The 17,728-nt window shown below is 49.3% G+C and overlaps 1 long non-coding RNA gene across 1 annotated transcript in view; it reads left to right on the top strand.

Moving 5' to 3' along the window:
* The first annotated feature begins 1,089 nt into the window (after positions 1–1,089).
* LOC123279994 (uncharacterized) overlaps positions 1,090–17,728 on the top strand; it is a 31,617-nt gene continuing 14,978 nt past the window's right edge. The window contains exons 1-2 of the long non-coding RNA XR_011496953.1: positions 1,090–1,270; positions 10,362–10,509. This is a non-coding gene — a long non-coding RNA (uncharacterized lncRNA). The remainder of the gene's footprint in view (positions 1,271–10,361; positions 10,510–17,728) is intronic.

Here is a 17,728-nt window from a genome sequence, read left to right as displayed (position 1 = left end):
TGACTTCGAGGTTTGGGGCCTGAAAAACTATGTGACTCATGATGCTATTTATTGAGAGAGTGAGCACTGAAAGAGGAGCAACTCTGGGAAAGAGAATCCAGAGCTCAGTCTTGGACGTGTTGGTTTGGAGATGTCTATGGAACATACAAGGGGAGCTTGGGAGAGAGGTCTGAGCTACAGATATAAACTGGTGAGTCTTCAGGATAAAAATGATAGTTTAAACTAAGATCTTGGCACCCAGGGGGTGATTGTGTAAAAGAGAGAGGTCTGAATCAGAGCCCTGAGGCTTCATCCAACAGAGGAATGAAAGAGGGGAGACCCAGCCAGCGAGCCCCGAGAACAGTGGCCGCTCAGAGGTGGAGCAGATTGTCCTGGAGATCAAGCACGGGGGCATCTCAAGGAGGGGGTGTTGAGCTGTCGATGGCTGCTCGTGGGTCGAGTGAGATGAGGCCTGAGAACTGCCCTTTGGTTTGGCAACTGGGAGGCCACTGGTGACCTCAAGTAAAATGGTTTTGGTAAAGTGGGGAGATGACCACCTCATCGGTGTGGGTCCCAGAGGGAGTGGATGGTGAAAAAGGGACAGCAAGTCCTTTCATTCTTCCTTCAAGGAAATTTCCCAGAAAGCAAAATGAAGCGGCACCAGAGAGGGGGGCTCCGGGCAGGTTTGTTGTTGTTGTTGTTGTCGTTTTAAGCTGGAAGATACTGTGTCTATGTAACATCCTTCCGATTTTGTGCTGAAGGAAATTATCCAATAGAAAGGGGGAAATTGATGATGGAGGAAACAAGCTTCTTGCAGAGCTGGTGAGGCGGATGGAATGCACGTACTGTTGAAAGGTTGGTCTTAGCATGGCGCCCTGGCCTCTCGCATTCAGATTCATCCATTGTTATAGGAGAAAAGGCAGACCTGTGGGAACAGATGCAGAAAGCTGGGGAGATGATTGCTTGATTTTCTCAGTGAAACAGGAAGTAAGGGCACGAGCTGGGGAGGAGGGGTGAGGGGGGCATGTGGTAATGTAACTATATTTGGAGATAGGGCCTATATGGAGGTAACAACCACTACATAAGGTCATAAAGGTGGGGCCTTAATTCCACAGAACTGGTGCCTTCAGAAGAAGAGGAAGAGACACCAAAAAGCTCTCTCTCCATGCGCTCACAGAAGAAAGGCCAGGTGGGGACAGTGAGCAGGTGGCGTCTGCAAGCCAGGAGGAAGGCTCTCACCGGAAACCAGCCCTGCTGACACCTTGGTCATGGACTTCCAGCCTCCAGAACTGTGAGGAAAACTAATTTCTGTTGTTTAAGCCCCCCAGCCTGTGGAATTTTGTTATGGTGGGCCGAGCAGACTAATCCAACAGGGGATGGGGTTTTACCAGACAGATGTTAGAGAAGATGGAACAAGGGCTGGTTATAAAGGTGGACTGAGTGAGGAAATAGATGCAGAATGCTGAGCCTAAGGTGTGGAAGGAACGTGGCAATCGCTCAACCGACGGTAGCTGCTGCTGGCTGCCCTCTGAGGGGCTGCCTCTCAGCTCCCACTGTGACAGGGATGTGCCAGGATGACAGTCACGTAGGCAGCAAGGTGCCTGTCCTCAGGAGCTCAGAGTCAAGTGGAGGAGACAGACGCAGCAGCGTCAGGACAGCACGACCAGCACAGCCATGAGAGATGGATAGCATTCTGATGCAGAGGAAATGTCACGGAGCAGGTCACGTTTGAGCTGAGCATGAAGCTGAGTAGGAGTTTGCCAGAAGAGAGGAGGCATCTAGGCTCAGAGGAGGGCAGGACACTTGAGAGAGAGCAAGGCATTTTTAGAGCTTTAGTGCAGGCGGTGGGGAGGTCGTGAGGAGGCGAGTTGTAACCAGAATGTGAAAGGCCTGGAGTTGGTCACGCACAAGCGTAAGCAGAGGAGTGATGCCATAGATTTTTTTTTTTTAAAGAAAGGTAAGACTCCAATAGCAGTGCAGGAGACAGAGTAGGATGGGAAAAAACTTCCGGGAAGCGTTTGCACAGCCCAGTGGGGCCTGATCTAAAAGGCGGTGCAAAGAGACACAAGAGAGCAAAATTTGGGAGAGAATTCAAGGTCTGGCGGCCAGTAAGAGGGGATGTTTGGGAGAGGCGAGGTGTGAGAATTACTCCTCATTTTCTGGCTTGGATGACTGGGCGGGTCATAACACTGTTAAGCATAAGATAATAACAGGTGAAAAACAGGGCGAAATGCTTGCCGGGGGTGGGGCACAGTGGTTGGAAGGGTGTTGAAGAGTTCAGTTTTAAACACGCCCAGTTGGAAGGTTCTGTAGATGTCAGCAGGCAGTTAAAATACTGATTTGGCGCTTAGGAGAGAGCTCAAGGCTGCAAAAAATCCTTTTGCTTATTTCATGCAGTAATTGAAGCCGGGGTGTGGCTGAGAACAAGCCAGCTGTCACTGGCTGAGTGCTCATCAGACGCCAAGCACGAACTTCTAGTGGATTATCTCATTTAATGCTGACAGCAATTTTATTTAGAGGATACTATTGTTACTGCTTGTTTTTTTCAGATGAATCATTTAAGGTTTAGAGAGATTAAGTGACTTGCTCAAGTTCACATAGTGATAAATGGATTTGAACCCAAGTGGTCTGACCCCAGTGGCCTTCTCTCGGCCCTTGGCCATGGAGAGATCTATGTTTAAGGAGGAGGCAATAATGGAGTCTGGGCAGGACAGTTTTTAAAAAATTTAACAGGGAACCAAGAAACCAGATGGAGGGCACTAAATGCTCAAAAGCTTCCAAGAGAGATCAGTGGAGATGAGCTTGGATTTTAAGCCTAAATCGGATGAGAAGACCGTGGATGCCTTCCTGAGAGCAGTCTTAGTGACAGGGCTGAGGGCACGTACAGTCTGGGGTTTGATGCAAAGCCGTGCACCCGAGGAAGGAGGGAAGGCTGGCCGCCTAGATAAGTGCACAGGTGACATCCCTGGGAAGCTGACCTCTCGTCCTCAGGCTGGCGCGCTCAGAAACGAGTCTGCTGGCACAGAGAGCCAAGCCCATGAGAGCTTATGTTTTAAAACCAGAATGTTGATTGAATCATTGGTGCTGAGTGATAAACTACCAAGCGAGCCAGATGTTCACGGTTTGCTAACAAGACTGCTCTAGCTTGTAGGCAAAGCCTAATGATAGTCAAAGTGTTGCCAGGAAACGTGAACCCAGAGCAAGAGGAATCATGCAGGTAACACGACCAGCGTTGTCAGTCTGTGATTCGCTGTGCGTCTATCTCCACCATGTACTATGCTTGCCATACGGTTCAGGTGCTCGTGCTTATGGGCCCCAGTACCTTCTCCCTTGGGCAGCAGTGTAATCACACTGACAAATTTTATTTCTCTGGATTTTTCTTTTAGAGAAACCATCCCGTTTCTTTGGTTCTGTGTTCCCAAACACAAAAATTCTCGTACTATCTTCACAATATTTGCCACATCCATATACTACCAGTATGTACTATTATTAGCATAATGCCTAAAAATTACTTAAAATTAATAATGAAGATATTCATTTTAAAGGAATTTCATGTTACGAGCATAAATGGAAAGTCAGCGTCCTTTGCCACACATAGAAGGCAACCGTGAAGCTAAACACACGGCTTTAAAAAAAAGTCTGATTACCTGTTGTCCCCCTAAATCTTCTTGTACACCAGCAGTGATGCTCTTCCTACCCTCCGGGTACCCTCTGGGAAGCGCTCTCTGAAACAGCACAGCGCAATCACTGGATGTGGGCTTTCTCTGCAGCACCATCAGTTGTTGGAGCGACCGTATCCTGCCCCCTGGGCAGGGCGGGTTTACCGAGACACTATTGAGGTTTGAGTGTCACCGTTCTGTCCTTTCCAAGGTCTTGAATGTTGGTACCTAATTTTGTCCTCTTTTTACAAAGAGAACCCCTCACTCCTGTCTTGTGTAAGGTTTAGGCCCCAAACCTGTATCCTCTCCTACTTCTGGATCATTCTAGAGGTGGCTGAGTTCACCCCTGGAAGTTTCCTTTCTTTTCGTTCTGAAGGACTGGGCTTTTTCCAGGTTTGGTGACATCCTGCAGTTTATCCATCTTTGTAGGGAAAGAGGTTTGAGGAGTAGCTTGAGGGGAGGTGAGCGTGAAGGCAAGGATTGTGTTTAGACTAGAAAAACCTGAACGTGTTTATGAAGAAGAAGAGTGGATGGAGGGACAATGAGGCTGTCTAGAGTGGAGGTAACTCTACCGGGGTTAGCAGTAGGAGAGGGGTGTGGCCTTGGGAAGGAGGAAGGACCCTCGCCCCCTAACCCTCTAAGCTAACAGGAGGAAGAAGGGATCGACAAATCCAGAAGGCTCTGGCTCACGTGGCCTCTGTTTTCTCTCTGGATCCTGAGAAGACATCTATGCCAAGGGGTGGGGACGTGGTGTGGGAGGTCTGAGGAGAAGTCTCTGTTTGGGATTTTCAACATGGAACCTGCCAGAGGGAGCTCACCAGGGGCAAGAGAAAGCACCACAGAGCAGCTTGAACGAACCCAGCTGGGTGGGGTACAGGGCAGTGCGGTGCTAGGATCCGTCCACGTGACTCTGATTCTGCCAGGACCCGAGTCGGCTCAGGAAGGAGAGAAGGGGGGCCAAGAGGCAGAGGAAATGGAGATGCTGACACACATGTCGCAGGGATCCACCCGAGAGCAGACTGTTCATAGACTGGAATTGGGGACTGCGGGTCTTGGAGAGGTCAGAGAGCACGTTTAGTGGGAAGAGCACTAGGGGGAGAGGGGACCGTGGTCTGAGCAGGATTCCTGAAGGAGGGCTCGAGAAGGCACAAGTGTGAGGGAGGGTTGCCAAAAACGGGGGATGTAGACGGGTGAGGTGGGTGGCACAGAGGAGATCAAGCCTGGAGGTCAAGGCTAGACATCACCAAGGACGGTGGGAGGGTGGGAGACAGAGATCTCTGCAAGAGTAAGGGGAACGAGTGGGCTCTCTGGAGACGAGGCCGGGGGAGGAGAGAGGAGAATAACACACCCACGTCCTCATCCCGAGAACCCATGAACCGGTGACCTTACACAGCAAAAGGGACTTTGCAGATGAGATTAAGTTAAGGATTTTGAGGGAGGAGATAATCCAGGATTATCCGGGCAGGATCGATGTAATCACAAAGGTCCTTAAAAGAGAAAAAGGAGGTGAAAGAGTGAGCGACGCAACGACAATGGAAGCTGAGGTCTGAGTCCTGTGATACCGGCTTTGAAGATGGAGGGAGGAGTCACAAACCAAGAAGCGTAAGTGGCCAGTGGAAGGTGGAAAAGGCAAGGAAACAGATGGTGGCCCCGAGTCTCAGAAGGAAGGAGCGCAGTCCCGCTGACGCCCGATTGTAGCCCAGGGAGACCCGTTGTGGGACTTGTGGCCTCCAGAATGGTGAACAGCAAACTTGTGATTCCTGTGCCACTCAGTGTGTGGTAATTGGTCAGAGCAGCCCCAGGAAACCCAGAGAGATGAGAAGCTGACTGCTATGAATTGTTTCAAAGGACGGGATTTTGAAAGTGAAAGAGCGGCATTCTGTGGGCGGAAGCTCCAGCCAGAAGAAACCACCTCCGGCCGTCAGACAGGGCACGTGTGCAAGGATGCTGTCTCCACTTGAGGGGGCTGTGAAGGACAGAGTCCTCCGGGGAAATCCATGCTTCAGTTCAAGCCAGGAAGTAGAGGGGGGAGTGAGGGAAAGGTTGAGAGTGTAGCGACTATTTTAACTCTTGGCAATAGAACAAGTGTTTCAAAGTGTACAGTGTAAATAGAAGACGGGTCCCTGGAGACCAGACTGCAGAGGAGTAAGAACGCGTAACAGGATCCGTCACCTCCAGGGGCAGCATGCTGTGCGCACACCACCAGCCATTACCTTGACTCACAGGAAACAGGGGGCAGGGCCTTGCGAGGGGGCCAGGAAGGCCAGAGATGGAACCAACTGTGTCCAGCAGTTCTAGTCAATGCCTTTTGCCTCCCCTTCGATGTAGCTGGCTGGTTTCGATGCATGGTGCCTGCCTCTGCTGGTCTCAGTCAACTTCTAAAATAAAGCTTTTGCTTTTTAAAGGACTGAGACTAATTTTAAGCAGAAAAGCAGAACGTATGCAATGTTAATGAATGAATAATTGGTATAAACAAGTCAAAATAAATTTGCTTCTTTATAAGCTGTAATGAAAATCTGTTTCTGATTCAACAGTGCCTTGCCCACGTTAGGCTCATCAAGTCCTCACTGGATTTCATTGAATTAAGAAAAGTCACAAAGTGCTGGATATCTTGGATTTAGCTCCATGCGAGAGCTACATCAGAGAATCATGAGGGAGCGAGGGGAGGGACCTTCCCTGCAAACGTCAGGTTTCTGACTGCAAGACCTCAGACCCGTTAGCCCCTTAGCTGGGCTCAACCATGTGTGGTCAAGGCCTCCGTTTGTACTCATGGCACGAGGCCTAGAACCAGAGCAGGCGGCGTTCCTTCCCACGAGGCCTGCCCCTGACCCCAGCCTTCCGTCTCACCCAGTCTGTGACCAGGGAGGCAGGAGGACAAACCCAAGGAAGGCTTTTCTCTAGAGGAGCCAAGCAGAGCTGGCTTAGCTTCCCACCCTTCAGTCTCCACCAGGCCGGGTGTCCTCCCGAGCAAATGGGCACCCCAAGTCTCTCTTATCACTCCAGCTGCAGAGAGAGGAAAGAGGATCCAAGAGAGAAATGAAAGCATTCAACAGAAAGAGAGAGGAATGCAGCGACCAGCCATTGGCAGGCAGAGCTGTCGCCTCCTTGTTAATCTCATCAGAAGTTCCAGCCGGGGTGGCCTGGTGGCTCAGCAGTTAGGTGAGCACATTCTGCTTCTAGGCGGTGGTTTCGCTGGTTTGGATCCTGGGTGCGGACATGGCACCGCTTGGCAAATTCCATGCTGTGGTAGGCATCCCACGTATAAAGTAGAGGAAGATGGACACGGATGTTAGCTCAGGGCCAGTCTTCCTCAGCAAAAAGAAGAGGATTAGCAGTAGGTCACTCAGGGCTAATCTTCCTTAAAAAAACAGTTCCACCCCTCACACCACGGCTTGGCTGTGTCCTTGACTTTCACTCACGTCAGACACTCCCCTCCCTGGGGTGGAGAAAGAGGATGGGGAACACTGAGTTTCTCCCTACAAACCAGCAAATGAGTATTCCCTTTCAAACTCTAAGCTCTTAAACGAAAGGTTGCTGACACGTATGTTCGTTGTGTATGTGTTCACCCATTTGGCCCTTCCTGCGTACAAAGCTGATTACCTCTTTAACTAAGTACTCTTCCCTCTTATCAGAGCTGTGAGCATATTCAAGAACATTCACTGCTCTTGGGTTCCCAGTGGACCGAGGCGTGCATTTTCAGGAACCAGCTGGTGTTTGTTTGCACAGCGTGTATCAGCCATGAGAAGGATAATTTACCGCCTTTCAAATACCTATTTCTTCCCCTGCGAGGGGGTGCACCTGCATCGGAGCCCAGGGGGTCTGGCTGCACTCGACCATCACTGCAGACTGATCTTGGCTAGCTAACAGTCTCCGAAGCCAGACGCAGAATTGGCTGTCTTGGAAGCATTTGTCTGTGCGTCCTGAGGAGCTGCGCAGGGAGATGGGGATGAGGACCCTGCCAAGGGCAGGGGCTCTAGAGATGGGACTCAACACACAGAATCACTGCAACGTCCACATCCCGTTCACCATGGGGCTCAGTCTCCTCACAGTTATCCTTGGTGCAGGAAAGGACAGGGGTTCCTCTGAGCTACCTGCCCACTTCTCCTTTCATCAGTACCGAGCTGGGTATCCTCAGGGCTGGTCCTTATCTTTCCAGAGACCAGAATCTCCAACAGGGCGAACTTCATGAGCGAGCGAGCTGTCCTAGTTACACAGGGTCCTGCACTAGAGGCGCCCCATGCTTGGTGTGCTGCTCCACTGCGGCTGTCTGGAAAACCCTAACAAATTTAATAAGGACTCAGCATTCTCATTTGCACTGCGCTCTGAAAATTATGTAGTCGGTCCTGGTCTCCAGGATGGTTTCTTGGGTTGAGAGCCCTTTGACTTCAGGGTCACTTCTTTCATAGTTCATGCCCCTCTTTTGCTCGCATTTATGTGTCTGTGTCCATCTGCCAGACTGCAGAGTTCCCGGGGCGAGGGCTTGCTGACCTCTTTCTCCAGGGCCCGGAAGAGTGCCTGACTTTCCGTAAGTGGTTGGACAATATTTGCTGAATGACTGAGTGCCTGAAAGAGGCCTCAGGGACATTCCCATAGCCAGGGCAACAAGCAGACTATCGGGATAGTGCCACATTTGGTGTCAAGTTCACCATAAAAGGGGTCATTCATTCTGGACACGCCTCCCGCCCTCCTCCTCAACCATTTCTCTCTGTCTGAGCGGTAAGCTGTTTTCATGCTTGACTGTGCACCTGAGTCTCTGCTCACCTGACTCCCCGAGCTGAGTGGGAACCTTGTCCTAAAGCCACGTTAATGGATCGGGTTGAGCTGCTGTTGTCAGGGCTCAGGGAGACAGAGTTTCGACCTGGGGCTTAGGCACACCTTCGCCCTGGCCAATGGAGCCGGGGGATCTGAGGAGTAAATGGGAGGACGAGCATGATGACTTCTGAGATGGTTACATAAAGAGGGGTCGTTCTGTCCTCTCCTGGCGGCTGGACCACGAATCTGGTGGATTCAGGCACCAGCAGCACCATAAGAGCCACGTCTGTGCCATGGGTCACCGTGAGGGACTTTCCTTAGAACATTTAAGGCACCCAGTCCAACAATGTTTATTCATTTAAAATAAATTAGAGGAGACCTGTTTAAAGGAAACACCACGTTGGGGGACCACAGATAAGATTCATTTCTGGGGGCCAGCCTGGTGGTGCAGCAGCTAAGTGCGCACGTTCTGCTTCTCAGCAGCCTGGGGTTTGCCGGTTCAGATCCCAGGTGCAGACATGACACCACTTGGCATGCCACGCTGTGGTAGGCATCCCACACATAAAGTAGAGGAAGATGGGCACAGATGTTAGCTCAGGGCCAGGCTTCCTCAGCAAAAAAGAGGAGGACTGGCAGTAGTAAGCTCAGAGCTAATCTTCCTCAAAAAAAAAAAAAAAAAGACTCATTTCCAGCAGCTGCCTGGAGCTCCATGTTGACTGGTGTTCTAAGGAAAGAGAGCAGTGACTGGTTAGCCATGCCAGCACGGACACGCGTGCCTGCGTTTACTGAGTCTAGCACAGCATCGAATACACGGTAAAACCTTCATGTGCGTTTGTTGACTGAATAAATAGATCAGTGAGGAGTCACCAGAATATGCCTCTGGCGTATTGATTATTCTGAGCTGAAGGCACCCAAGAAACCTCAGCTGCAGGAAGGGCCCTCTGACCTCCGCCTTTCTACCTCAAAGCAGATCATAAAATCTCCTGTGAGAAAGATGCCTTCCCGTACCAGGAAGAGAAGAACACCCTTATCACCAGAGAGGGGGCCGACATCTGAAAGGATCTGTATACACAAACTGACTAAATCGCCCTGATCTCCCGTTGGTCCCCCCCATATTTCCTAGTCCCTGCCCCACAGTTCACTGCCTCCCAGCCTGAGCCCTTTGTCGGGCCACATTCCCACAATTTATAGTTCTTTTCATAAAGTGCTATATAAGCTTTTTGGCCTTGCAGCTTCTTCAGGTCTTTATTTTCCTTCTGAAGACTGCTGTGTACTTGTAAATATTCAATTTTGGATGCTTTCCCCTGTTCATCTGTCTTATGTCCATTTGATTCTTAGGCTCCACTACAAAACCTGAGAGGGTGGAAGAAGCTTTTCCTCTCCGAGGCCATCAACACTCTAAGTCTGCCCCTGGGGCTAACTGGGAAATTTAAACAATTTCTTCAGCATGAACTTCAATTTCGTTAGGTGTAAAGACTTCAGATGTCTCCCAGCCCTCGCGTTCTGTAATCGTGTCAGCCTTTGGAAGACGAAGAGTGCACATGTCGAATAGCAGCCCTCCCACCCCCTTGTGTCTGCACGCGCCTGAGCCCCATTTCTTTAGGGCCTCCTGTGGGGCCTGGCTTAGTTTCTAATGCAGCAACATATGCAGTATGTTTCTCAGAGAATTGCCAGAATACGTCTCTTTTGAATCTGGATTGTGGCAAAGCTGGACTGTGGCTAATGCGAAATGGGGACTTCCAGAACCACGTCTTCAAGTGACCACCGTGACTTAGGACCCAAACTCACAGCCTTGTTTCTTTAATGATCTGTAACCCTAGGAGACATGTGTCCTCTCCAGAGACTTGTGATTCTTCATGGCGGAAACTGAAAGCAGAGACCATTGCCTTTGCCTGTGGCTTCTACGGAAGGGCTAAGCCAGAATATGATTACTGCCTTACACTCCATCTTCCTCTCTCCTCTTCCCAGCAGCTGTTCCCCGCTCTCCCGCCTCCCGCATCTCAGACCTGAACATCATGCTTCTTCCCAGTTTCAAGAGATTCTGCCCAGGAGCTTCTTAGGAAGGTGGCTGCAGAGCCAGAGAACCGGAGAGGGTAACTGGGCATATGGGAGGAACCAGGTATGGTGGATTTGCCATTATTTTGTTCGTCTGTTTTATTTTGAAGGATAAAGGGATCAGGGAGTCACAGGGATCTTCCTGTGGAGCTGGCCCGGTGCTCCGGCTTTGGAGGAATCGTCTAGTTTAATTTACGAAAAGCATCCGAGGTCAGGAAAGTGTGTTGATTGCAGAGGCGCTCACATTCAGAACTGACAGTTGCCCACGTGGGGCGACTTCAAGGCCCCTGGGACCCCTCCCGATCCTCAGGAACTGCTTTAACCCACCTCGATCTCTGAGCAGCTTCGTTGGAGATTTATTCTTTGGAGGCAAGGTTTTGTCCTCTAATAAAAACAGAGTCGTCATGGGAGAGAGAACACATTGAATGACTGTCAGGCGTTAACAATCAGCCATCATTTTTTTAAAGTTTGTTTTTATTGCAAAAGTAATATGTTTTTGTTGTTAAAAAAAAACAAAGCAAAAAACTAAACGCGGCAGATAATGCTCAGCATCCCTTGACCGGGACCCGTGTTGACTCTGCACACAATGGTTGTGCGGTGTTGACTCAGAGACCCTGCCCGTGACCCTCTGTGCCCCACCCCCAACCCCATCCTCCTGCCAGAGGGAAACGTTGCTGTCAGTTGGGTATAAATCCGCCTAGACCTTGTTCTGTGCACTTGCACACAGACATATGTACTCACAGAACATAAGCACCTATTCTGTTCCTTTTTATTTTTTAATTTTATTTGTATTTATTTATTTGAGGAAGATTAACCTTGAGCTAACATCTGCTGCCAATCCTCCTCTTTTTGCTGAGGAAGACTGGCCCTGAGCTAACATCCGTGCCCATCTTCCTCTGCTTTGTATGTGGGATTCCTACCACAGCATGGCTTGCCAAGCGATGCCATGTCCGCACCCGGGATCTGAACCGGCGAACCCTGGGCTGCCCAAGCAGAACGTGCGCACTTAACTGCTGCGCCACCGGGCCGGCCCCCTATTCCTTTTTATTAAATGATGTCATAATAAATATATCATTCTGAGATGGGCTTTTTTTTTTTAATGTAACGATATTACTTGGAGATCTTCCCATATCAGTGTGTATATTTTTGAATATGAAAACATTTAACCAATTTTACACGTGGCTAAAAAAAAAAAATCAAATAACAAAAAAAGACATAAAAGCAGCCACCCTTCTCCTCGGTCCTCCTGTCTCCTGGTCCCACATCTCAGAGGGAACCACTTTTACCAACTTCTGCTTTAAGTTCTTCCGACAGTTCCTTTTCTATCTGTAGTATTTAATTTATCGACTTGAAGCACCGCATGTTGACTTCCGGTTCTGATGGATGAGGACTGAACCTCCTCTCACTGCCCTGGGTGCCGCTCTCCCTCCTGACGCAACTATAGCGCCACTTTCAGCTCCTCCGGGTCCCATCTGTACCCCAAACCGCCAACCCCCCAGCACCCCTCCCGCCAGCACAGACTGTGCCTCTCCAAAGCCTGTTGGGAAGGACAACAATACGGTCACCTAGCACCTCCCCTCTCCCACAGCACACCTCCATCAATTTTTTCTTGCCAAGACTGATATCATCACATTTTATCGTGTCGCCATAATCAGTTTTCCGTGATCCGTCTGTAGGTTGGTTTTAGAAGCTGAAAAACAACCGAGAGCATCTGTATTATGATACCCCAGCCTGGTACAGTCCTGCGCCACATAAGGACACGGCGGTGGTCCCATCAGATTAGCACTGCGCAGCCTGGGTGTGCAGGAGGCTCTAACACCTTGGTTGGTGTAAACACGTGCTAGGATGTTCACACAGCAACAAAATCGCTCAACGCCGTGCTTCTCAGGACATGTCCCCATCGTTAAGCGTGTGACTGGGGGGCTCCCTGCAGAGCTCAGCAGAGCTGCGTTGCGCTTCTGCTCCTCAGATCGGTGGTCAGAGTTCCAGCGCTTCTCAAGGGAGACAATTCGGAGCCTCCAGGAGAAACGAATTCTCATCCCCCTCCCTCCCCGGTCCTTGTTCCGCATTGTCGCATCCCGCCTGCTGCCTCTCCTGGGAGCCTCCTCTCGGTTCAGGCTGTCATTAGCTTTGGCTTCCTCTGCTTTGTGTCAACACTCTTCTCGCCCCTCTGTTTTCTAGAAACCTTGTGAAAACTCTCCTGTTCTCTTCGTTGTGGGTTTATACACTTTCGTTTATTCCTTTGCTGCCATTTTAATTGTGTCTTGGGTGAGAAAGAAGATAAGTGCTTTTGCTTAATCCACCATCCTGAACCCAGATATTAATATCTTGCTGTAAACCGGTCGATCCCCTTTTCTAAAAGGAGAACAATCTGAGAGAGGATTTTTGAATGTAGAAGATGGAAAACTGTCACTAAGTGCAAATAACATTTTCTGAGTCTTCTTCCTTTTTCTCTAACGTTTGACGTGACTGACTGCTCCCTCTTTTGAAACTCTCCTCTCCCTTCACGTTGGAGCTCCCGTCCTCCTTGCTCTCTTCTCAACTTAAAAACTCTTTCAGCAGCTCCTTTTCCCCGCTTGTCTCTTTAAGATTCGTCCTCCTTCTCTCTTCTCCCTCTTGTTATGATACTCACAGGTCTAAGACTCTCGGAATCTTTATCTCCACTGCCAACCTTTCCTGAGCCCCAGACCTTCACCTCAGGCTGCCCACAGGACATGTTTGCCTGGATGTTCCAGAGGGATTCCAGACTCTACATGCTGAAGACCGAGTTCAGTATCTTCCTGTCACGTCTGCTTCTCTTCAGCGCGCCTTATTTTGGTTAACACAACCGCCATCCTATTAGTCTCTGAAGCTGGAAACTTCCACCCTGCTTCTCTGTAGCAGACACTGGCCGTGAACATATTCCCCATTTTTCTGGAGACCCGCTAAGCTCCATTGCTCTTAGGTATGGCCCACTGGATGGGGGCGGAAGTGATGAACGTCGCTTCCAGGCCTGGCCCGTATGGTCTTCCTTGAGACCCTAGACTCTCTCCTTTTCTGCCTCTTTGCTGGCTAGTGGTTGTCAGGGCTGGTCTTTTCCTCTGTGCATGCCGGAAAGGGCAACGTGTCATTCTCCTTGACTCAGGAAGCGAAGTCACAGCTTCTGAAGGGAATATTGCTGAGAACGCTCTTACTTAGCGTGGCAGGTAATTGTGTGCCAGCTTGGCGAGGCTGTGGTGACCAGTTGTTTAGTCAAACACTAGTCTAGGTGTTGCTCTGAAGGTGTTTTTACATGTGATTAATGCTTACAATCACTAGATGTTATGTAAAGCAGCTTATCCTCCATAATGTGGGTGGGCCTCTTCAATCAGTTGAAAGCCTTAGAACAAAGACTGAGGTTTAATGAAGAAGAAATTCTGCCTCATGATGGCAACACAGCCTGCTGGTCTGCCCTGCAGATTTTGGACTTGCCAGCCCCATAATCGCATGAGTCAATTCCTTAAAATAATCTCTCAATCTCTCTGTCCCCCTGTCTGTCTGTCTGTCCATCTATCCATCCTGTTGGTTCTGTTTCTCTGGAGAACTCTGACAAGTGCAGCAAAGAAGGAGCTAATTTCTTTCAATGTGATATTTTGATGTCCCATCACCACGTCAGTCTGGGACTGGATTTCAACTTGGTCTCTACACACACCAGACACTGCCCAGGGAGAGAGATAAGCCATGAAGCTTTTTAAAGAATTGAAACATAACGGCCTCTTCCCACCCCCAACCCCATAACAAAGTTTTGTCAAACCAGCACACAATGCAGGCGCCCCAAACTTCTCAGCCCCCACTCAAGTTTTGTTGGAAACCTAAGAACATCTCAGAAAGCAATAGAGTTGCCTACCCAGAGGGTCACTGATACAAAACATACCTTCTCTGTCAATTGACATGAGGACAGGACTCTAAAACATGTGCATCCAAGAGGTTGGAATATGTTCTCAAAAACGCCCTATTTCTCACCTCTCTCCCATCCCCTGTGTGTGCAAGAACCCAGACGGAGGACTAAAGCTGGAGAAAAGAGGTCCTGACGCAGCCTGCAGAGAATTGCTTCCATCTGAACAGGCGTCAGGCTGCAGGTAGGATATAGCAGCTGTTCCTGAGAAGCTGTCAAACACTGAAGCAAAAAAAGAGAGAGAGAAAACACTGAAACACTTGGGGAGGGCGGATGTGGGAATTCACCCGAATTAGCACCTCACCTAATTCTGGGGTCATGATGCCATGCAGGACCTGGGCGTAGCTACAAAGTGAGAGGGTCCCCAGGCCTTGTTTGCCCATGGGAGTTCCTTCTGTCTGCTCGTTGCCATGGTGTCCGTGGAATCAGCTGTGGTCTAGAGAGCATCCCTTTTGGGCACCAAGCCGAGGCCTTGGTCCGCTCATCTCCTTTCTGCGGTTTCCGCTCAGGTGGCTCCCTTGTTCTGATGGCCTCAGTGGTCACCTCTCCTCTGCCACCTTCCAGCCCCACTTCTCACCCCGATTCCAGTCCCTCTGACCCTGCTCCCTAAAGGGCATCCACCTGGTCCTTTCCAACCTGGCTCTTTCCACGGGTCCAGGCCTACCTCACTCACAACAGATGCAACGTGCCAGCTGCTGGAGCAGCTCTCAAAGATGTACACAAACCACCTCCAGTTTCCTCCAAACCACTGCTGTCTTCTCTTGCCTTCTCTCTTTACCGACCTCCATTTTGCTCCATTCTTCTAAATCCTCCATCTGCTCCTGCCTCTTCCTACTTTTTAGCCACAATCCAAATTTTAGACACATATCCCATGGATTGAATTATGGTAGTTGCCCTCCTGGCCCCATCACCACAGCCTCCATAAGAGAGATTCTCATCTTCTTCCCAGGACCACCTCTCTAGTTGGGGCTGTTTCTCACCCAGCCTCCGCATGAAGATAGGAGGTTCAGATATACTCATAGGTCTCACATCCTTCTTTCCAAATGTCCAAAATCAAGGTCATCAGCTCCCTCCAAAACTCCTCTCACTCCCAGTGTCTCTGCTTCTAGCTGCCAAGGTTTAAACCTTTAAAGACGTTTTGAAATCAGCCCTCTCCTTTATCTTCTACTTTCATTTAGCATCAAACCCCAACACTTCCGTGCTCCTGCTTCGTCTCTCTCTACCTGGGCCTCCTCACCAGCCGCCCAGTGGTTTCTACTCAGCTTCCCGACCTCAGCTCTTCCCCTGCCCCCATCCTCTGCATCACTGCCATTAATCTTCCTTGAACGGCTCTTCCATCCTGTTATCTACCCACTCAAACGGCTTACAAGGCCCACTGTTTCCTAAAGCATCCAGTCTCGACTTGATGCCCTGTTGCAGAGGAGGCACAATGCTGAGCTGGGATGCAGAGCTCCACCGCACATTAATATTATCCCTAGAAGCTGGGCAAGTTAGTGAGCTTCACTGACTTCTAGTGTTCTTATCTGTACTATAGCGATAACGTGAAAGCACCTTTTTTGGGGGGGGGGGATAAGGCACTATAGAAATATGAGGTATAATTGGGGCATTAACATACTCTTTTGTCTGGCTTTTAAGGTTCCCCATAAACTGATCCCCAGGCAGTCGGAAGTCTTTCCCTACATGCTGGTCTTGAAATTCCCAGGCAGAAGCTCTGGGCGTAGCTGGAGTGTGCTGGAGTACTTCCAGATATTGAGCTTTCCAAATCGTGACATTCCCTGTTGGTCTTCTTTTGGATTCGTAAAGTGGCTATAATCTGAGGAGAGGTGTCTTTGGATCAGAGATAGGATTTTTGTGATCCTTACATACAAAGGTGGTGATTAAAGCCATTGCAAGGGATGAGCTTGCATGGAGAGAGCGAGGAGGTGAGAAGGGGACTGAGGACACAGCTGAGGGCAGCACCAGCTCAGGGCCGGACCACCGGTTAGATTCCAGGAGGCTGGCTCAGTGCCTCTGTAGAAGGGATCCAATAAACAACACTTAAATTGCATACTGTTAAATAGTATGTCTATGTTTCATTCATTCGTTGATCCATGCACTCAGTAGCTGTTTATGAAATACCTAGAAAGGATTCGGTTATGTGCTGGGTGTTGAGGTTACATTGATGATCAAAATGAACACTGTCCTGGGAGCTTACAGTTGGGGGTGGGGGGTTGGAGAAAACCTTCATTGAATAATCCCAACAGGACAACCACCAGTGTGAAACGCATCAGTAGTCTGGAGTGTCAGCGAATGTGTTTCTAAGAGAGCGACGTTCAAGCTAAGATCTAAAGCCTGGCTGAGGCTGGGATGTTCGTCAGTTCTTATCAGCAGTGACTGATGGCCTCTGCTAGTTGACCCAGCAAAGAGACACTAACACGGAATTTCCGGGTGAGAGGAAGCAAGGGCTATGCCAGATTCTGGGCACCCACATCGTTTTCTGCAAGTGAAGCCTAGTAAAGGTTTCTTAAATCACGCTGTGCAGGTTGTTCCCCACAGGGTACATCAAGTTGCCTTACTTAAGAGGAGTAATATTAAAAACCTGAGTTTGAAAAGTACTTGGAAAAATATTGCAAATGCACGTGCAAAGTTTAAGCCCCATTTACACGATTACAAAGTTGTCCTCCTAAGTCACATACTTGAGCACGCCTTTGGGACAATCTCAGTGGAGACCTGCATGCTTAGAACCTGTCTAACCCAGTGTGACTCCATCCTGTCTGTGGAGAGTGGCACACAGGTGTGGCATCAGGCAAGAGACTTCAGCCTGTAGCTAATACCTCCCCTTTATAGAACGTAACTTTTTCAACCACTGGGCTTTCACGCACTACAATGTTACTAATTCTGTTCGCCATTTGAAGGACACAAGGCTAAGTAGGTTAAAGATGAAAGGGAATCCGTGAGAAAAGCATTTTTCTTGTTTCACTTTTGTAATTTTAAAAGAAAATAATGCTTAGGAAGATGAGATGGAATTTCCCAGCAGAAACCACAGGATCAGGTTGCAGTGTAAATCGTGTGTCACGGACAACAAAGGCGACGTGCTTTCGTAGGCGCTCACTCATTCCAACCATTGGAAGCCTTCCCATGGATGCTGGAACTTTCCAAGTCTTTCCCCACACTAACTGTGAGGCTATGCCCTCCATGTGTTTTTTCCTCTCCTCCTTTAACACCTTGCACGAAAGAATGTTCAAATCATAAAGCATTATGTACATGCGGGAATTAAAAATTGAGTTATGGAAGCAAATATGACACGTGTGAGGAAAAACAGGCCATGCCGCTTATGTTCACCAACCAGTATTTTTATCTTGGTTTTTTCTATTAATGTTGTCTCATCTGT

This window comes from Equus asinus, chromosome 22 (genome assembly GCF_041296235.1).
Source record: "Equus asinus isolate D_3611 breed Donkey chromosome 22, EquAss-T2T_v2, whole genome shotgun sequence".
Taxonomy (NCBI): Eukaryota; Metazoa; Chordata; class Mammalia; order Perissodactyla; family Equidae; genus Equus; species Equus asinus.
The sequence above is the reverse complement of the archived record's forward strand: the minus strand, read 5'-3'. Positions and strand labels throughout refer to the sequence as shown.